The sequence below is a fragment of the Cornus florida genome, unplaced genomic scaffold (genome assembly GCF_030987335.1).
Source record: "Cornus florida cultivar Cherokee Brave unplaced genomic scaffold, ASM3098733v1 CherokeeBrave_3.0.0_Hap2_Chr04, whole genome shotgun sequence".
NCBI lineage: Eukaryota > Viridiplantae > Streptophyta > Magnoliopsida > Cornales > Cornaceae > Cornus > Cornus florida.
Window position 1 is genome coordinate 55,968,930 of NW_026775574.1, and position 23,311 is coordinate 55,992,240.

The window sequence follows — 23,311 nt, forward strand, 5'->3', positions numbered from 1 at the left end:
ACATTTTGGATAGTGTACAAAATCTCGACGTTTTCCAATTGGTTTTTTCGCTAAAATCCGCTGTCACTCGAAACTTTACTTGCTTTTATTTTGCATGTGATTTTTTAATTAATCTGTAATTTTAGTAGAATTAATTAGATAGAGATACACTTAATTAAATCCTCTCTAGATAAAAACTTAAATTTTTCACAATATATTCCATTGCACAAGTCAGAATGTCTTCACAAAAAACAAAAAAACACGACTTTGATTGACCCCTTCTTATTAAGTGCCGGATAAAATTGTAAATTAAAAATTAAAAATTCTCAAATTACTGTAATAAAATTCTTCACCAAACAATTTACTTATTTTGAATTCTTTTCATCAAACTCGCTTTCTTAAAGGGATTTTTAATGAACAACTTTTGATACAAGGAATCTCCATACACCACCTTGATTTCTCAATAATTCATATGATCAAGAAACGAAGAGATATTAATTTAGTTTAAGAGTAAAGGTGATTTTTGTGTATGATAGATAATTTTAATTTGAACAATCATGCTAAAAGACAAGGATCAATGGTAGATTAATGTGACAAATTACTTGTACCTTTAATTTTTACCCTTTTATGCTTTGTTCAGTACCAAGAAAAAAATTGGATCAAAAGGAAGAGAAGAATAAATGAACGAAGCATTCTTAAAAAAATCCAATTCTAACCCACATGACAATGGATCCCCCGGCATTTATTCTGCAACTAGCTTGAGAGTGATATCTTATTTTCTCCCTTATTTTTATGTTTATATACATAGAATACGAGTGGATATCATTTTGGTTCAATGAAATCTTTTGCATCAGGGGTTCGAGTCTAAGACAAGACACAGTGTAAAAGGCAAGACAGAGGGTGTAGGTGAATTATTTTATTTTTGAAGAACAAAAATTCATACACAAATCTTTGATCAACAATATTTATTTATTTTATTTGGCTGAATAAAGCATGGCAATAGGAACAAATGCTGCAGTATAAAACTAGTACCATCCAAAATATACATAGCAATAGGAGCGGATCATTATGAGTAATAATAATTAGTTATTTAATTTAATATTAAATAGTAAATTTAATTTTGTCATTTCACAATATCACTTTTGTTAGTGTTGAAAGTTATTTGATTGTGTTGAGATTATACAATGAGAGTTTTATTATTTTAATCCTAAAAAGAAATTAGTTGCAAATCTATATAAGTAGATTTATTTATTATGGTATACAAGTTTCAACAGTTTAGTCATTCTAATAGACATTTTTTTTTTTTAGAAGAAAATGATTCTTCCATTGATTACTTACAGTAAATTGCTAGACCTACTGTTTTTAATTGATCATTTATACAATAAATAAGAAAGTGAGATTCTTCGCTTACTTTGTATTTAGTATAAATAATGAATTAAAAATTATTCGGTTTGTTAATCACTATAAGTGATAAAATACTCATGTCTAATGTTCAACTTAATCCAATTCCAACTTAACTTAATTTTTGATGTGTTTTTCTCAAATTTAAATATAAATTAAAGTTGATTATAGATACATTTCAGCGTGTTGAGTCTCAACTCAAAAATCATTCAATTAAACCCCAATAATTGACTCATAACAACATAATTAAAGAACTATTACTAAGTTGGGTCCTTGTTACTTTGAAGTGTCAGTTAATATATTAATATTCACTATTTTGTTGGCCATGCTATTTATCATTTCAATATTTATCATTTCAATTTGAGCACATTAAGCTATATATATATATATATATATATATATATATTTCACTACATGATAAAAGGGGCATAATCTGGTTCACCTCCGAACTCATCACAAATAAGAACAGAATTGGTATAATATATTTTCTAATGGGACGGCATAGCCATCCCAATAAAACAATGTTTGCAATGATTATTGCCTGACAGCTCATGGACAGATCTCTGCTATCCTTCTACTTCATTTTTGCAACTGCATGCTAGTGTAGTCTGTTGAATATTAATTATTTATTTTTTATGTGTAATATGACTTTTTTATTTTTATTTTTGTTTTGTGAATGCCAACATCCTGTTGGGATTTATATGTCCTGGCATAGCAAATTCCTATCTGGATTATAGTGACATATGTTCCTGACATATCTAAAATATTTATGATTTATATAATTGGTGAATTCAATATATTATGTTTCGATTCACTATGAAATTGATAGTGTCCATGTAATTACAAGAAATATTTATATATATGTATGTGATGGCAATCAATGCATGATATATAAATAGTAATTATAAATTGTTCATAGTCGGTAATTATGGGTGGACTCATAATTAATTAAGACTTGAACTGGATTCGCGTTAGGTTGAGATATATTGCGAGAGCCGTCGTATACAATTACTCCCTATCACCGTCATGGCATTTGACTCTTAAGCATGAGAAAAGTATAGACTCTTTTATTAATTAATAATTACTTTGATTTGTTCGGCGGATTCTTCGGGATCCTTAGACCGACACTTTGGGTAGTTATGTAATTAATAGTTAGAGGGTTATATTTTTAATATTTGCATCATTGCTACTTGTATTTATTTTGTATTGATTATGGTTGATCACAAAGTAAATTCGAAGGCCTTCGTGTGTTTTTAGACAAAATGATTTATTATATATTTATTTATTTAAATTATTATTTTTGTCAAACAAATGTTTTATTGTGATCGAGCCAGAAATAATCAGAGGTACCAAAATAGATATATTAATTAAGTAGTCGGATTAATGGCTTTATTTATCCGATAACTAATTATGCATAGAGGGGTCAAAGTGCAATATTGACTTAGAGGTTATTTATTATTTAATTGGAGTTCAATTAATTTCTTTTAGTGGAGTAGAAATTAATTTATGAATTAATTAAATTGGGTCCATGGACCGAGCCAATTATTAATTCATTGTAGCCAATAAAATAATAGGCCCAATGGATTCTCACTCATAGCCCAACTTGATATTGGAATCATATTAGATTTGAGACATATGAATTAGAGATGGAGAATGATTTGTTGTTTCCTTTTCTTTATTTTTATATTGCCTATAAATATACATGGTCTATGTATATTTTAGAGGGTGATTTTTAATGAGAAGGAAAAAGGAATTTATTTTCTCTCTCTAGAAAATTAGGGTTTATGTTCTCATCTAATGGAGGCTCCCACAAGCCTCGTTTTCCAAGGTCATTCATGAAAGCTTATGAGTGATTCCTAAAGGCAAAACAATTACCAAGAAGATAGAGATCCAAGAAGAAGGCATCTTGCTAAAGGATCTACAATAAGTGAGAACATTCACTTTAAAGGAAAGTTTTAAAGGTTTACTCAGACATTTGATATAAGTATTCAATCTGTTAATCGAATGATATATCATATTTTTATTTTTTGCGTAAAATTTGTCTGTATGTGATAAATCAAGATCTATAAATCAAAATCCCTCGAAAAGTTTTTAAAACTTGCACGTTTCTCAACACATCCAACTTTGAATCACCGCTAGAGCAGGGATACTATGACCACCTGAAATAACAATATCACCACCTTGATATTGGACAATATTGAACTTGCATTATTTCACATATATATATATATATATATATATATATATATATCTCGGACAATACAAACTACACTACTTTCAAACATTTTCTTGTCTTATGTATCCCCCTGGGGGGAGGGGGTGGGGTGGGGGAACGTTTTCTTGTCAAAAAAAAAAAAAAAAAAAAAAAAAAAAAAAAAAATGGTTTTCTGCATTTTTGAAAACATATAATAAATCAATCCAAGTCCAGCCACATGTGACTGAGGTCCCAATCATATATATATATATATATGTATGATTTTGCTAATATGTCCATATCCAATGTGATTAATGGCCAGTAAGCCCAAAAAATTCACAGGTCACCATGTGAACTCATAGTACATGAGCAATTATTTTGGCTGAGTGTTCATTGGTGGAGGAGGATATTAATTGCTCGACTCTCTGCAAGTGAGGTGATAGAGTTATTTTTTACCATATTTTTATCTTTAGATATATATTATACCCAAATTTTCATTGGTGGGAATATAGCTAAGTCCTCTACAGGTGATAGAAGACTTATTTTCTAACTTAATTTATTTCATAAACTGCTTACTATATCATAAACTGCTTGATTTCCAACAAATTATCATAAACGTGCGTGCTATTGGTGGGGGCATGAAAGTTTGAGTCAGAAAAGGTTGAAATATATTTTTATTTTTTAAAATTTGATTGTCATAAAATATTTTTTAAAAAATATATTTTTATTTTTTAAAATTTAATTGTTATAAAATATTTATAAAAAAATATATATTAAAATTTAACAAAAATAATTTATGTATCAATTCGACCTCAACTTCAACCTAGACCTTTACCAAATAAATAATATATATATATATATATATTACCTAAAAAATAAAAATCTTTTCTGAAAATTAATACTTTGCATTTTAGTAGCATTTCATAGTATTTTTGTCATGAAATGTTAAAATATAAAATTATTCAAGTTTTTGAATATAAGAAAAATGGTAACTTCGTTATTTTTAAAATTTTAATTAAAGATAAAGGATGTGGTTAACAGGCGCTAAATTTCAAAAGTGACCAAAGTAAAAAAACTCAAACGTGCTCACGGTGTATAATTTAAATCCACTCAAGACCGGATGGTGTGAACGTGCACGGAGCGTGGATTGGGAACTACTGGAAAAAATTGAAAGACGACACTATTGCTCGTCTTTGGTGGGTGGCATGATTGTCATCCAGTACAGTGACAAATTGAAAGTTTTAATTGAAAGAGATAAAGGAGAGAGAGAGGCCAATAATTGAAAGCACTTTAGAAAAAGTTAAAAAGAGAGAGAGAAAGGAGAGGGGCAATTAATGATAGAAAGCACTTTAAAAAAAGTAGTCCCTAGATGCAATCTTCCTTCACAGCATATTCGATATTCATCTGCTGCGTTGAGTTTTCTGTGTGTTTGTGATTCATCTCCGGTTTAAAACCAGACTTGGTTGCATCTCTGTTTCTACAAATTTATAAGCTTCGCTTCTTAGAGGTACGTCACTTATAACTATCCTTCCCGTTTAGTTTCTTAATTACTACTATTAGTTGTGTATAGCTTTTATTTGTACTTATGCTATTTGTTTTATAATAGACAAGCACAGCCTGATTTCATCTTCATTTTCCATAGCATATTCGATCTTCATCTGCTGCGTTGAGTTTTGTGGTGTAATTGGGACACAGTAGTAGCTAGATTTCATATTCGATCTGCTGCGTTGAGTTTTGTGTGTGTTTGTGATCCATCTCCGGTTGCATGCATCTCTGTTTCTACAAATTTATAAGCTTCTCTTCTTAGAGGTACGCCACTAACTATACCTTTTAGTTTTTTCACTACTATTAGTTGTATATAGCTTTGATCTGTACTTCTGGTATTTGTTTTATAATAGACAAGCACAGCCTGATTTCATAATCATTTTCCATACCATATTCCATCTTCATCTGCTACGTTGTGTGTTTAAAACCAGACTTGGTTGTATCTCTGTTTCTACAAATTTATAAGCTTCGCTTCTTAGAGGTACGTCACTAACTATCCTTCCCTTTTAGTTTCTTACTAATTACTACTATTAGTTGTATATAGCTTTTATCTCTACTTCTGTTGATGCTATTTCTTTTATAATATTGATTGGAACTTCTTTCTCAAAGATAACGGGAGGAGTTTGATCCAGTCGCAATCTTATTTTGGAGAAAAATATAAACATAAAACACAAATGATTGTCAATCAAATCCTTCGTGTGTGTGTGTGTGTGTGTGTGTGTGTGTGTGTTTGTATATATATATATATATCAAATTAAAGCAAGAAAGGATGAATTTCATTTGGATCAAAAAGTCGAGACCAAATACATTCCATAGCAGTATCAAAAACAACATCCTCCCCGAGGGTGCAGTATCAGACGGGGGGTGTTTCTGTGGTAACAAAAAAGTAACAAACGACGCAGTATTTGATAAGTTTTTAATAATGGACTATGAAGAATGATAAAGTACATTAGTACTAATTGATTGGTTATATAAAAAACGAATATAGACACTTTATTTTATGTTTTGATATTTACAAGATATTAGAAATGCATAACTGATTCTGAAAAATGAATACCTAGTGATGAATGTCAGAATTGGAAGTGTTGATAAATGAAATTTTGATGCTGATGTAATGAATATATGTATATGTATATATATAGAAACAGTAATATTAAGTGAGAAATTATAAAAGGAAGAAAACTTTCAAAGAAGAGAGGGGGAGAGAGACAGAGAGAGTTGATATTTTATTTTTCACACAGCAGTAGATACATACATGGCCTTTTTATAGGCTAACAATGAGACTTCTCATGTAAGCCACAAGGGTGGCCTTATTCTACACGCAAAAGGTGTCGTTATGGATGACATAATCCATTGTGGACTCTATACAAATATATATATATATAGATAACACTCCCTTTTGGGGTTCACAATATTACACTAAGAATATGTCTCGTTAAAACCTTACTAAGGAAACCCAGTGGGACAAAATCCTAGCAAAGGAAAAAAAGTACAGTATTCTTGTGTATCTAAAAATGGCATTACATAGATTAAAACTGTCTCATTAAAACCTTGCCAGAAAACACAGTGGGACAAAACTTGAACAAAGGAAAAAGAGTACAGTATGTCAATACCATTTCGATCAATTGCTCCCCCTCATTAGATCAACCCTGAAGATCCTTTAGTTGACGCATTCCAATGTTGTGCACCAGCTTCTTGAATATTGTAGTTGGAAGCGTTTTAGTGAATAGATCTGCTAGATTTTCACATGAACGTATCTTCTGAATATTAATATTACCCCTTTTCTGGAGTTCATGTGCATCAAAGAATTTTGGTGAAATGTGCTTGGTCCTGTCACTTTTAATATACCCTTCTTTCATCTGTGCAATGCATGCTGCATTATCTTCATATAATACTTTTGGGCTATCTTTTATTGATGAGAGACCACATTTTGTTTGAATATGTTGGATCATTGATCTCAACCAAATGCATTCCCTGGTTGCCTCATGAATTGCGAGTATCTCAGAATGATTTGAAGAAGTTGCAATCATTGTCTGTTTCATAGATCGCCATGATATAGCAGTGCCGCCACAGGTAAACACATATCCTGTTTGTGAATAAGCTTTATGTGGGTCAGAGAGATCGCCGGCATCTGCATATCCAACTAATTGAGAACTTGATACTTTTGAATAAAACAATCTCATATCAGTTGTGCCACAAACATATCGCAATATGTGCTTGATTCCATTCCAATGTCTGCGGGTTGGTGCAGAACTATATCTTGCTAATAATTTGACTGGAAAAATTATGTCAGGTCTTGTGCAATTTGCAAGATATAAAAGAGCACCAATCGCACTAAGATAGGACACTTTAGGACCAAAGAGTTCTTTATTATCCTCTTGAGGACAAAAAGAATTTTCTTGATGTCAAGTGATCGAACAACCATTAGAGAGCTCATGGGATAGGCTTTATCCATATGAAAGCGTTTCAGAATCTTTTCGGTATATATTGATTGATGGATGAGAATACCGCTCGAAAAATGTTCAATCTGCAGCCTAAGGCAGAATTTTGTCTTTCTGAGATCTTTCATTTCGAATTCTTTCTTTAAATAAGTTGCCGTCTTTTCGATCTCGTACAATGTTCTCACAAGATTTAGATCATCAACATATACTACAACAATAACAAAAAACCAAATTCTGATTTGTTAATAAAAATGCATAGACATATATGATTGTTTACATACCCTTCTTTGAGTAAGTAATCGCTAAGGCGATTGTACCACATTCGTTCAGATTGCTTCAATCCATATAAGGATCGCTATAATTTAATCAAGTACATATTACGTGGTTTGGTTTCAGGCATTTTAAATCTTTTTGGGATTTTCATATAAATAGCACTATCTAGTGATCCATATAAATATGCTGTAACCACGTCCATTAGATGCATATGCAATCTTTCTGTGACTGCCAAATGTATTATGAATCTAAATGTGGATGCATCTATCACAGGGGAGTATGCTTCCTCATAATCAATACTAGGTCTCTGTGAGAAACCTTGAGCTACCAGTCGGACTTTATATCTCACAATTTCATTTTTCTCATTACGCTTTCGTACAAACACCCATTTGTACCCAACAAGATTAACACCCTCAAGTATTTGAACTACTAGTCCAAATACTTCACGTTTAGCTAATGAATTTAGCTCAACTTGTATCGCTTTTTTCCATTTTGGCCAATCATTTCTTCGTCGACATTCTTCGACGTTTTAAGGTTTCGGATCCTCATTATCAATATCAAGAGCAACGACATATGAGAATATGTTGTCGACAACAATTTCAATTCTATTCCATCTCATTTCATAATTTAGTGAGATCTCATCATTTTCAGGTACATTTGTCTCATCAAGAGGGCATGTGCCTCATCAAGGGCCACATCATCATCTGTTGCCTTTGCCTCATCAATATTTATTATTTCATCATTTTTAGGTACTTGAGACTCATCAAGAGCCTCTGCCTTATTAAAGGCTATTATCTCGGATTGATCAATAATATTTGTTGCTCCTTTTATGGCCTCTTCAGGAGTGCCAGTTTTTTTTTTGTGATTTCCTCTTACGAGGAGTAGTAACTTTTGCACCGACTGATCTACCACGCTTCAGGCGTGTTTTAAATGTATTTCCAGCATTACTAACAGAAGGTCCCTCAGGGACAACAATTCATGCTGGAATATTTGCAGCTGGTATATGTGATTTTGTTACTTTCTTTGTATCAGTAAATGCATCATGTAGTTGATTTGCAAAATTTTGCAAGTGAATGATCCTCTGAACTTCTCGTTCACATTGATTTGTGCGAAAATCAAAATGAGACAATTTCAGGGCATTCCAAGTAATATCACGTTGCTGCTGTGCCTTTTCTCCCCCTAATGGCGGGAAAACAGTCTCATCAAAATAACAGTCAGCAAATCGTGCTTTAAAGACATCACCTGTCAGGGGTTCAAGATATCTAATAATAGATGGAGAATCAAAACCAATATAAATTCCAAATCTACATTGAAGACCCATTTTAGTGCGTTGGGGTGGTGCAATTGGCACATATACAGCATAACCAAAAACTCGTATGTGAGATATATTTGGTTGTTAACCAAAAACAAGTTGCAATGGTGAGTACTTATGATAAGCAATTGGTCGTATATAAACTAATGATGCAGCATGTAATATGGCATGACCCCAGGCAGAAACATGTAATTTTGTTAGCATAAGCAAAGGACGACCAATTAACTGAAATCTTTTAATAAAAGATTCAGCCATACCATTTTGAATATGAGTGTGTGCAACGAGATGTTCAACATTAATTCCAATTGACATGCAAAAATTATCAAAAGCTTGAAAAGAAAATTCAGCGGCATTATCAAGACGGATTGTCTTAATTGGGTAATCAGGAAAGTATGCTCGTAATTTGTTGATTTGAGCAAAAAGTCTAGCAAATGCAACATTACGAATAGAAAGTAAACAAACATGTGACCATCATGTTGAGACATCAATTAAGACCATAAAATAGCGAAATGGTCCACAAGGTGGATGAATTGGCCCACATATATCCCCGTGAATTCGTTGCAAAAATAGGGGAGACTCAACAATGACTTTTGAAGGGGATGGTCTGATAATCAACTTACCTTGTGAGCAGGCGGTGCATAGATGATTATTTGGTAAGATGAGCTTTTGATCTTTTAGTGGGTGTCTATGTGAATTTTCAATAATTCGACACATCATTGTACTTCCCGGGTGACCACGTCAATCATACCAAAGCATAAAAAGTTTTGGGTCACAGGATTTTTTATGTCACAACATTTGACTCAATTGTTCTAATTGTTGTATAGTATAACCTAGAAGAGAAAACAGTTTTTTTAATATTGGCTTCTTGCCTGAGGTAATGGAAGTAATGTAGAGATATTCTACATTTCTTTCATTTGTAGTCTCAATATGTGATACCCCTCCGATCCGAAACACGGGTTGATCAGGCTGATAAGCGCCGAATAATGTATATTCAAGCGCCCTAAATTACATTAACAAAGTCCAGTTATTAATTATTTTATGTAGATCAACTCCAATTCTATGTTTTTATGCATTTTCAGGTTCATTGGCCAAAATGGAACAAGAATAAGGCCTTGTGGAGTCTTGAGCAACAAAAGGGTGCCAATGCTGAATTCTGGCAGCAGTAGAGCCTGGACTTTGCTTGCCATTTTGACCTTCCAAACTCGAGAACTGGACTTCCCTCATAACATGCAAGATTTAGAGCTCTGAATCAGCTTTCCAAATCTTCAAGTGGCTCATCATTCTGAGTTCGGAGCAGAGAGTTATGATCTTCACAACAGAGGTGCGCAGAACTGCCTAGCAGCACTGATGTACTGCCTTTCTCCCCATTTTCGACCAACCAGACTTGAGAATTGGGTCTTCATCAAAACATGAAGTTTTTAAAGCACTGAATCAGCTCTCCAAAGCTTCAAACAGATCATCATTCGGAGTTCGGGGTACAAAGTTATAGCAGTTTTCCCAAAATAGGTCAGCATTGAGCAAGAGGAGCATGTTGCACATTGCACTAAGTTAGAGTGCTCGAAGTCACCAAGCGTGTGCTCGAAAATCAGGCAGAATGCCCTTCGGAAATGGCTCATTTCAGCCCACTTGCACATTGGTTTCCTCAATGCCATCTTCCTTCTTTATGAAGTGGTTGGAGGTGTTCCTTGGAGGAGAGAGGGTATTGTTGGAGCATAAAAGGCTACCCAAAGGCCACATATATCATTAAGCTTTATCTTGAGCAAGAGAAAGGAGAGAGAAGAGAGCAAGGAGAAGGGTGTTCTTGAGTGCTACAGTAGGAGCTCGAAAATGGAGATGAGGATGATGCTTCTTCCTTCTTCTAGCTCACCAATGGGTAACTAAACCTCATCTAGGGAGGTGATGAAACCCCTCCCTTGTAAGCATGTGTTAGTATAGTTTATTTTTGGGGATTACAATGTATTTTTGATAGTCTTTCCATGGTCAAGAGCCTCATTTTTGTTGTAATGAATGTTGAATGTTTTAAATGATTATTGTGAGTTATTCATCTTGTCTTGGATGGTTGCTTTTCTTAATCATATTGCTTGCACTTCCATGGTGACAATGGAAGTTAGATCATGGAATGGTTTTAATGGCATGGAGTTGGAGAACCTAGATAGTTCATGGCTTAGGGTTTCCCTTTGATGGGCTATACTTGATTCTTAGCTTTATGTGCATTCACCATTTAAATTAGGGCTTGATAATCCTTGGCTTATAAGCATGTTCTAAGCTACATTTTAGTTTAGGTAGTTGATCATGTGAACCTTTGATGGTTTATTCTTGCCTTTCTAATTAAATGAACTTCTTAAGGATATTATAGCAACCTAGTATTGTTATGTATCATGACTATCATATATGTTGTTTTCCCCTTAAATTAATCTTAACCTAGCATGTGTATAGGGATGGAGGTGGATTCATTTCCCTAGCCTTCTTTACTTGTACTTCACTTCCTTGAATTCTTGCAATTTATTGTTTTATGCACTTTTAATTTCCTAGCTTAAGTGACATCCAACAAAACCTCTATACACCCTTCATCATTCTAAGAATGATTCTAGACATTTAGGTTGTATTAGACTAGCGTAGTCCCTGTGGTTCGACTTACCCGACCAATAGCCCTATTTTACAATGATTCGTGCTATTGCGAAGGTTGATGTATAGTTGATCAACCGATCACAGGCCCAGGCCCAAACCCGAGGGAATATCAAACAATTAAGTACTTTAAAACGAACACAGATGACAAAAAAAAATAATAAAGATAGAAAAAACTGGAAGAAATAATAATAATAAAATCCTCCATGAGTAACTGAAAATTGAAACTCTAATCCTCCAAAACTTTAAGGTTACAACTTGGGAATCCACTGATGGACCCCTAACCAAAAGTTCAACTGAAACTGAAAACTGAAAATAGATAGTACTAGAAGCATCGAGGGAAGTCCTACGTAATCCGATGAAAGTGAGACTGTCCTCGACAAGCACGATCAAGCTCTAAGGCTGGAACTGTCCTGTACCTGAAAAGAATAATAAAGGAGTGGGTCAGACCTACGAGCAAGTTCTAATCTAACTGCAATCCATACAGTGACCCGATACGCAGATACACCGTAGACACCTCACAATATCTATCTAGTCCATACGTATAAATATATCCACACTAAGGGACATTCACTAGTCTATAATAGGGGTCTCAACCTGAATAGAAGGCAACATGCGAATACGCACCCAAAGGTGGGCATGAATGCCTAGACCTAACAGGGTACACCTAAACCTATTATAACCAGCTACGCATCCACTGCATATACGCACCCTAATCAACGAGTTTGAGACTCAAGCTCAACTCGTGGTACCATAAACATATATATAAAGTCCGTCCAAATCCAGGGTATGTAATTCAGCTATTTATTAAACTGACATACAATAAACCAACTAGTTAGTCACTCAACTTATTCAGTTGGTATGACTTAACTCCCATCCGTTAATCCAGGAAGTCATCCAACTTGGTTACAGTTGATCTGACTTAGCCACAATTAGGATTCGATATCTTTCAATCCATTCCATTAATCCATTAGGTTAGGTTTATGCGTTTTGAGCTAAACCGTCCCTAGTATGTCACCGTCCCATACCGGTACATACAATCCTCCATATCCATGTAAATTACAACATATATAACAGTTCAATAATTTACAGACCAAAAACCACCATCCAAATAATTGCAGAAGGAATCTTAACAATTTAGCAATTAAAACCCAGTAGTAATCCATGTAATTGCATCGAAGAATTAACTATTCTAACAATTAACATCTAACACATGCATAGTTCAAATTTAATAAAACAATAACCCTAATAAAAATAAGTTTTATTAGGATACTGGATCTCCTTAAATTGATAAAATTTAATCAAGCAACTAATCCTTCCTCCATCCGTTAACAGCGTAGAAAATTTATCAATATTATATTGTTTTTCCCATAAATCAAATTAAATCAATTCAAGGTTTTAATTACACCCTAAATTAATTATTAAATCCCTCTGTGAAGTTCCGTTAAACTTCTGACATTTAATCAAGCCATTCAGTTTCTTTCTTTTGTTGATAGCATGCACGGTTGTGTATTTTTACACTGCTTCTTCCTTTAATACAGAGACTTAAACTATACAACAAGAGGTTTAATATTATTTGAAACTAACCCTTTAAGCCCTCTGTGAAGTCCCTACAATTCATCAGAACCATCCAAATACTCAAATAGTGTCAAAAGTATCAAACAGTGCCGTGAAAACAAATTTCAAAACTTACAAAAGGTTGGAGCCTGCTCTAAAATGAAAGAGCAGGCTCTTTCTCATTTAGAGCCGGCTCCACATTCCCTTGGAGCCGGCTCTTGTCGAAGGAGAGCCGGCTCTTGCTTTCCAGAGCCGGTTCTCTCCCTCTTGAGAGCCCCCCGTTCAGTTTCTGCTCTGTTTCAGCTCTTCTTCTCCATCTCCGATCCAGTCCTAACCCACTATTGGTCTATAAAACTAATTTTAGAAGTTTAATTAACACCCAGTAGCTTCCTATTAATTTAATTACAGTAACTAGAATCAATTACCAGGACTACATTTGAATTAAAATGGCTACTGAACTGCATATACTTTAAAACCAAACTGAAACGGATTTACCACAACAGTTCCCTTCCAACCCATTTGTTCTTCCTCTAAATCTGAATTTAAAGGACTTAAATTACATCTAATATCCATTCAGATTTTGGTTCATCGCAGTAAGGTTTAAAACCAAAAGTAAAACGGTGGAACGTTTCATGCCAAAACAGAGACAAGGAAAACATACATGCTATAATTGTTTTGTAAACAAAATCTCACAGATAAAACGACCAAGTAAAACATATATAAAACATGCATGGTTCAGTTTAAGGCCAATTAATCTCCTAGAGACTGTCTAGGTGCACAGAACACAAGCCAAAGGGAAGGAGAAAGAGAAGAACTTGCCTGTAGTTTTAGACTCAAAACTTGTCGCCGTCGTCCTAACTTCCGGCAACCACAGACTACCTTCTAGCCTTCTCTAGTTCTGGTCTAATCCACCAAAATCCTCCCTTGGTATTCATTGTTCTTCTCCTTGACAATTCTTATAGTGCCTCCGTTCACAACCCTCTGTGCTAAGAAACTTACTTCACGTTTATGTAATCTGATTTATGGTTGTAAACCCTAGGCTAAAGCATAATGGTTGTATTTATAGGTTTAGCTTTAAAACCCTAATCCTTGTAATTTTATTTTAGAGGCAGAGCCCTAATCTTAATCCTAGTCGGCCCATAAACAAAACCTATGATTAAATTCTATGTTGATGCCCAAAAGAAACTGTGAGCTAATTAATGTATTTAAAAAAAAAAACCACGTAACTTAACTTTAACAATTATAGTAAGTTAATTACTTAAGTTTAAAACAATGAGTTACAAATAATACAATTAATAATTCACGAAAATAGACACAACAATTAAGAATTTAAATAAACCAAATAATACACATAAAACTAATTTAATTCAAATTTCAAATAACCAATTAAACAAATGAAAAACAATAAAATAAATCAAAATGCAATAAAGACAATAAAATAAATGAAAATGCACTACAATAAATATTAAAAATGCCGAGACTATCATTTTAAAATTAGGGGTATTACATTCTCCCCCCCTAACAAAAGGAATTCCGTCCTCGGAATTCGCTCTTACCTTCTTCCAATATTTCAGAAAACTGCGAGCGAATGACATCCTCCCGTTCTCAAGTGGACTCAGCCTCATTGTGATGACTCCACTGCACACGAACCAAAGGGATAACCTTATTGCGAAGGATTTGATCCCGACGGTCAACAATACGACATGGTGGCTCCAAATAAGTCGCATCCGGCTGCAACTCAATCTCCCCAACATCGATATGCTGATACCAATCCTTACCGCGCATAAATTTCCGCAACATGGACACATGAAACACGTTGTGAATGCGATCCAAGTTATCCGGAAGTGCCAACCGATAAGCCACAGCTCCCACTCGATCCGTAATCATGAATGGACTGACAAACCGCGGAGACAACTTCCCTTTCTTCCCAAAGCGCATAACACCCTTCATAGGAGATACTTTGAGAAGAACCTGATCCCCAACCCGAAACTCCAAAGCACGAGTGCGACGATCAACATAGCTCTTCTGCCTACTTTGAGCAGTACGCATGCGATCTCGAATAAGAGCAATCTTTTCAGAGGTATCCTTGATGAACTCAGGACCTAAGAATCGATTCTCTCCAACCTCCATCCAACAAACAGGTGATCGACACGGTCGACCGTATAACGCCTCAAAAGGTGCCATCCCAATAGTCTTCTGGAAACTATTTTTATAAGCAAACTCCACAAGTGGCAAATATTCCTCCCAGTGGCCCTTGAAATCCAGAACACACGACCGAAGCATATCTTCCATAATCTGATTCACCCTCTCAGTCTGTCCGTTAGTCTGAGGATGATAAGCAGTACTAAGGTGTAACTCCGTACCTAAAGCCTGCTGAAAACTCTTCCAAAATCCAGATACAAAGCTCGAATCCCTGTCCGATATAATAGACAATGGAATGCCATGTAGCTTCACAATCTCTGAAATGTAAAGCCTCGCCAACTGCTCCGAAGTGTAGTCAGTGCAAATAGGCAAGAAATGAGCTGACTTGGTCAACCTATCCACAATGACCCATATGGAATTATGCCCCTTGAAAGAATTTGGCACCTTCCACAAAATCCATAGATATGCTTTCCCATTTTCACTCCGGAATTGGTAGTGACTGTAGAGCTCCTGGTGGCCTCTGATGATCAATCTTAACCATCTGACAAGTACTACACTGAGAAAAAAAAAGAGCAATGTTCCTCTTCATACCTGCCCACCAAAACTGCCGCTTCATATCTTGATACATCTTATCGCCTCCTGGATGAACAGAGAACTCAGAGTGGTGAGTCTCAGTCATCACATCCTTCCTCAAATTATCAGTAGAAGGTACCACTAACCGTCCCTTGTACCTTAAACCTCTATCAACCCCAACATAGTAGAATGGAACCTCTCCGGAAGCTATTTCTGCGACCTTGTCGACACACTGCTGATCCGTGAGTTGTGCTTGTAAAACCTTGCGAATGATGGAAGGTGTAACCACCATGCAAGCCATAAAAGCGTTTGACAACTCATCTACATTCTTCAAAGCATTCCACTCAGTAGTGAATAGAGCAGAAAGACTACCAACAGGTCGGCGACTGAGTGCATCCGCCACTATATTCGCTTTCCCTGGGTGGTACTGTATAGAAAAATGATAGTCTTTTACAAACTCAAACCATCTACGCTGTCTCATATTCAGCTCCCGCTGAGTGAACAAGTACTGCAGACTCTTGTGATCACTGAATAATCTGAAGGACTCACCCAATAGATAATGCCTTCAAATACGCAAGGCAAAAACCACTGCTGCTAACTCCAAATCATGTGTTGGATAATTAAGCTCATGAGGCTTAAGTTTCCAAGATCTATAAGAAATCGATCGCTCCTCCTACATCAATACACATCCAAGACCCTGCAACGAAGCATCCGTGTAAACAAGATACTCTATCCCGCTCTGCGGAGTAGCCAGAACCGGTGCAGAAGTTAGCTTCCTTTTCAGCTCATCAAAAGCTCGCTGACAGTGTTCATCCCACACGAACTGTACACCCTTCTTGGTCAGATGAGTGAGTGGTCCTGCTATCTTGGAGAACCCTTGGATGAATCTCCTGTAATATCCTGCCAGACCAAGAAAACTCCGAATCTCAGTAGGTGATGTAGGCTGTCCCCACTCAACCACCGCTGAAACCTTGGCCGGATCAACTGCTATCCCCTTTTCTGACACCACGTGACCCAGAAACTTCACCTCCCGCTGCCAAAATTCACACTTCTCGAACTTGGCGTATAACTGGTGCTCACGAAGCGTCTGCAAGACTATTCGAAGATGTCTAGCATGATCGTCCTCCGACCGAGAATAGATCAAGATGTCATCAATAAAGACAATAACAAATTGATCCAAATAAGCTCGGAAGACTCTATTCATTAAGTCCATGAATACTGCAGGTGCATTAGTCGTCCCAAACGGCATAACATGAAACTCATAAGAACCATATCTCGTGAGAAATGCTGTCTTAGGAACATCCTGCTCCCTAACCCTTAGCTGATGATACCCAGAACGCAGATCAATCTTGGAGAAGTATGTGGCTCCCCTTAACTGATCAAACAAGTCATCAATCCTGGGCAAAGGATACTTGTTACGAATCGTAACCTTGTTCAACTCCCTGTAATCTATACACAGACGAAGCGAACCATCCTTCTTCTTCACAAACAGAACCAGTGCTCCCCAAGGTGATGTACTCCTACGAATAAAACCCTGGCTGAGTAACTGCTGAATCTGATCCCTCAGCTCTCTCATCTCCACCGGTGCCATCCTATAGGGTGCCCTAGCAATAGGCGCAGTGTCTGGAGCTAAGTCTATCACAAAATCAATCTCTCGACTAGGTGGTAACCCTGGAATCTCCTGAAATACATCCGGGAAATCCTGTACAATCGGTATGTTATCCAATGGCACAGTAATCCTCTCCTCATTTTCCTCCCCACATGGAACAAATAAGTGCTACCGCCCCCTTTAGAACGTGGCATAGCTACTACATACATATCCTGACCAGGTATGGTAAAAATAATAGATCTATCAAAACAATAAACTTGGGCATGGTAGTGAGACAACCAATCCATCCCAAGTATCACATCATAAGTGTGCATGTCCAAGACCAATAGATTGGCTAGAAATCTGAGTCTGCCAATACTAGTGTCATAGGCCCATCACTCTCATGTATAATAGCTGTATCACCCAATGGTGTAGAAATACCCTGAGGTCTAGTGCATACCCTCGTCCTCATCCCAGATAAAGCAACAAAAGTCCTAGTTACAAATGAGTGTGTAACACCCGTATCAAATAAAACACGTCCATGCAAACCATGAATAGGAAACTTACCCTCAATAGTCTGAGGTGCCTGAACATCCTGTGGCATGGGGTTATACACCTTGCCATAATGCAACTACTGTGGTGCCTGTCCCTGAGTCTGCGGCGGTGCCGGTAAAGCCAAATATGTCTGTCCCTGAATCCGTGGAACCTGTGGAGCTGGTAGAGACACTGGCGCCCTCTGTCCCTACTGCACATACTGTCCCTGTCCCTGTCCTGCTTTAGGGCACTGCCTGGTGGTATGACCATACTCTCCACAAGTGTAACAACTACCCTGGAAAGTACCAAATGGCCTCCTTTGTCGGTTAGCCTGTGGCTGACCCTGTCCTACCTGTGGTCCCCCATTCTGTTGTCTCTGAATAGGTGCCCCATTCCGGTGAGCATCTGAACCACCCTTGTGCTTCTTCCAAGGCTGTTGTCCCTGGAACTTGCCTTTGTCATTCTGCCGGTGACCATTGCCATTCCCCTTTTCAGCTGACTGATTAGTAGAGTCTTTATCACCCCGCTTCTCACCACGAGTCTGTCTGATGTCCACAGTCAACTGATACTGTTGTAGAGCGGCGTCTACCACCTGAGCATAGGTAGTATAGGCTGGACTACCTGTAATAGCTCTCTTGATAGACCACATCAGTCCCTTGACGAAACTGTTGCGCTTATTCTCCTCTGTATCCACCTCCTCCGGTGCAAAGAGAGACAAGCGTGTGAACTGCTGCTCATACTCCGCCACTGTCATGTTTCCCTGCTGCAGATTTAGAAACTCGGTCTTCATAGCTGCCCTGACTACATAGGGAAAATATTTCTCGTCAAAGCGAACACTGAACTCATCATTAGTCAATGTCATCCTCTCCTCTGGGGTGGTAATTGACTCACACCACTGTAGTGCATCCCCAACTAGCTTGAAAGTAGCAAGCATCTGCTTCTGAACCTCCGTGCACTGAACCAAATGAAGATGACGCTCAATGTCCTGTTTCCACTGGTGAGCTGCTCTCACATCGGTTGAGCCTGCGAACACAGGTGGACTCCCCTTTGTGAAAGAGCTCCTAGCCTTTCCCCAAGAATCCGTCTAAACCACTGGTGTTGGTACAAGTGCCTGCTAAACCTGTGGTTGGTGCCGGAGTGCAGCTGTTACCCCAGCCTCTATAGCCCGAGCAACAAGGTCATTGAGGTGTGGAGGAATCTCTGGATCTCTGACCCGACCCTGAGTCTGTTGCACTTCCTCCTGCTCCTCCTGAAACCCTGGTATTTGCTGCTCTTCTTCCATTTGTCGACGTTGTAGACGTACCTGCTGTCTACGTGCCGCTCTCCTCTGTCGACTGTTGATGTTCTGTCCTCTTCCAGTGTTAACCATGCTGTTAACATAGAAAGACAGACATCAGTACGAGTTTAAACGAACCGTAAAAGAATTCAACGAATCCTAAACATGAGCTCTATATAAAAAAAAACGCTACGCGGAAGTCTTAATACGAAACGTCCTAGAGACACTTGAACCCGGAGTGCACTGAAACCAACTGTGATACCCCTCGGATCCGAAACACGGGTTGATCAGGCCCAGGCCCAAACCCAAGGGAATATCAAACAATTAAGTATTTTAAAACGAACACAGATGACAAAAAAAATAATAAAGATAGAAAAAACTGGAAGAAATAATAATAATAAAATCCTCCATGAGTAATTGAAAATTGAAACTCCAATCCTCCAAAACTTCAAGGTTATAACTTGGGAATCCACTGATGGACCCCTAATCAAAAATTCAACTGAAACTAAAAACTGAAAATAGATAGTACTAGAAGCATCGAGGGAAGTCCTACGTAATCCGATGAAAGTGAGACTGTTCTCGACAAGCACGATTAAGCTCTAAGGCTGGAACCGTCCTGTACCTGAAAAGAATAATAAAGGAGTGGGTCAGACCCACGAGCAAGTTCTAATCTAACTGCAATCCATACAGTGACCCGATACGCAGATACACCGTAGACACCTCACAATATCTATCTAGTCTATACATATAAATATATCCACACTAAGGGACATTCACTAGTCTATAATAGGGGTCTCAACCTGAATAGAAGGCAACATGCGAATACGCACCCAAAGGTGGACATGAATGCCTAGACCTAACAGGGTATACCTCAACCTATTATAACCAGCTACGCATCCACTGCATATACGCACCCTAACCAACGAGTCTGAGACTCAAGCTCAACTCGTGGTACCATAAACATATATATAAAGTCCATCCAAATCCAGAGTATGTAATTTAGCTATTTATTAAACTGACATACAATAAACCAACTAGTTAGTCACTCAACTTATTCAGTTGGTATGACTTAACTCCCATCCGTTAATCCAGGAAGTCATCCAACTTGGTTACAGCTGATCTGACTTAGCCACAATTAGGATTCGATATCTTTCAATCCATTCCATTAATCCATTAGGTTAGGTTTATGCGTTTTGAGCTAAACCGTCCCTAGTATGTCACCGTCCCATACTGGTACATAAAATCCTCTATATCCATGTAAATTACAACATATATAACAGTTCAATAATTTATAGACCAAAAACTACCATCCAAATAATTACAAAAGGAATCTTAACAATCTAGCAATTAAAACCCAGTAGTAATCCATGTAATTGCATCGAAGAATTAACTATTCTAACAATTAATATCCAACACATGCATAGTTCAAATTTAATAAAACAATGACCCTAATAAAAATAAGTTTTATTAGGATACTGGATCTCCTTAAATTGATAAAATTTAATCAAGCAACTAATCCTTCCTCCATCCGTTAACAGCGTAGAAAATTTATCAATATTATACTGTTTTTACCATAAATCAAATTAAATCAATTCAAGATTTTAATTACACCCTAAATTAATTATTAAATCCCTCTGTGAAGTTCCGTTAAACTTCTAAAATTTAATCAAGCCATTCAGTTCCTTTCTTTTGTTAATAGCATGCACGGTTGTGTATTTTTACATTGCTTCCTCCTTTAATACAGAGACTTAAACTATACAACAAGAGGTTTAATATTATTTAAAACTAACCCTTTAAGCGCTCTGTGAAGTCCCTACAATTCATCAGAACCATCCAAATACTCAAATAGTGTCAAAAGTATCAAGCAGTGCCGTGAAAACAAATTCCAGAACTTACAAAAGGTTGGAGCCTGCTCTAAAATGAAAGAGCAGGCTCTTTCTCACTTAGAGCCGGCTCCACATTCCCTTGGAGCCGGCTTTTGCTTTCCAGAGCCGGCTCTCTCCCTCTTGAGAGCCTCCCGTTCAGTCTCTGCTCTGTTTCAGCTCTTCTTCTCCATCTCCGATCCAGTCCTAACCCACTATTTGTCTCTAAAACTAATTTTAGAAGTTTAATTAACACCCAGTAGCTTCCTATTAATTTAATTATAGTAACTAGAATCAATTACCAGGACTACATTTGAATTAAAATGGCTACTGAACTGCATATACTTTAAAACCAAACTGAAACAGATTTACCACAACAGTTCCCTTCCAACCCATTTGTTCTTCCTCTAAATCTGACTTTAAAGGACTTAAATTACATCTAATATCCATTCAGATTTTGGTTCATCGCAGTAAGGTTCAAAACCAAAAGTAAAACGGTGGAACGTTTCATGCCAAAACAGAGACAAGGAAAACATACATGCTATAATTCTCACAGATAAAACGACCAAGTAAAACATATATAAAACATGCATGGTTCAGTTTAAGGCCAATTAATCTCCTAGAGACTGTCTAGGTGCACAGAACACAAGTCAAAGGGAAGGAGAAAGAGAAGAAATTGCCTGTAGTTTTAGACTCAAAACTTGTCGCCGTCGTCCTAACTTCCGGCAACCACAGACTACCTTCTAGCCTTCTCTGGTTCTGGTCTAATCCACCAAAATCCTCCCTTGGTACTCACTGTTCTTCTCCTTGATAATTCTTACAGTGCCTCCGTTCACAACCCTCTGTGCTAAGAAACTTACTTCACGTTTAAGTAATCTGATTTATGGTTGTAAACCCTAGGCTAAAGCATAATGGTTGTATTTATAGGTTTAGCTCTAAAACCCTAATCCTTGTAATTTTATTTTAGAGGCAGAGCCCTAATCTTAATCCTAGTCGGCCCATAAACAAAACCTATGATTAAATTCTATGTTGATGCCCAAAAGAAACTGTGAGCCAATTAATGTATTTAAAAAAAAACCACGTAACTTAACTTTAACAATTATAGTAAGTTAATACCTAAGTTTAAAACAGTGAGTTACAAATAATACAATTAATAATTCACGAAAATAGATACAACAATTAAGAATTTAAATAAACCAAATAATGCACATAAAACTAATTTAATTCAAATTTCAAATAACCAATTAAACAAATGAAAAACAATAAAATAAATCAAAATGCGATAAAAACAATAAAATAAATGAAAATGCACTACAATAAATATTAAAAATGCCGAGACTATCCTTTTAAAATTAGGGGTATTACACAATATGATACCCATTACGACGCAAGTCTTTAAAATTCAATAGATTTCTCCGAGATCTTGTAGAATATAAGGCATCATTGATTTGTAATCTTGTTCCATGTAGTAAAATGATATTGGCTCGTCCGGAGCCTTCAATCAAGTCGGTGGGACTTGGTATTGTACTGACACTGGCGTCTGTCAGAGTTAAGTGGGAAAAATATTTTTGATCTCGAAGGATTGTATGTGTTGTTCCACTATTTGTAAGACATATATCTTCACAATTTATTTTGGAATTAGTCAGATCCATTCCTATTCATGCAAATTTCTTTATCAGAAAAGAAACATTTATAACAAAAGAAACTTTAATACAAACTAAAAGATAAAAACTTTAATACAAGGAAAACAGAAACATGGTAGACAGAACATAAAAAGAAAATAGGATTAATTGGTGTGGACATTTCCTTCACCAATCAGGAAGTCTATCTATCCATCACGGTCCTCAAAAAAATCTTACACATCCATATTTGTGATGTTAACTGGCTCATTATGATCAATGAAATTCATTTCCAGATTTGTGATGTCAACTGGTTCATCATGATCAAGGAAATTCATTTCCTTTTGTATCTTCTTTTCTTTCATTGAGTCTTGGTAAAGTTCAGCCAGA

The 23,311-nt window shown here is 36.4% G+C and overlaps 1 protein-coding gene across 2 annotated transcripts in view; it reads left to right on the forward strand.

The window, feature by feature from the left end:
• The first annotated feature begins 4,765 nt into the window (after positions 1-4,765).
• LOC132303278 (putative disease resistance protein At5g05400) overlaps positions 4,766-23,311 on the forward strand; it is a 44,160-nt gene continuing 25,614 nt past the window's right edge. Inside the window, exons 1-3 of one of the 2 annotated variants that reach the window (XM_059800488.1) lie at positions 4,766-5,081; positions 5,181-5,383; positions 5,473-5,600. The gene's annotated coding sequence lies outside the window, so the exon portion shown is untranslated. The remainder of the gene's footprint in view (positions 5,082-5,180; positions 5,384-5,472; positions 5,601-23,311) is intronic. The other variant, XM_059800487.1, reaches the window with a different exon arrangement.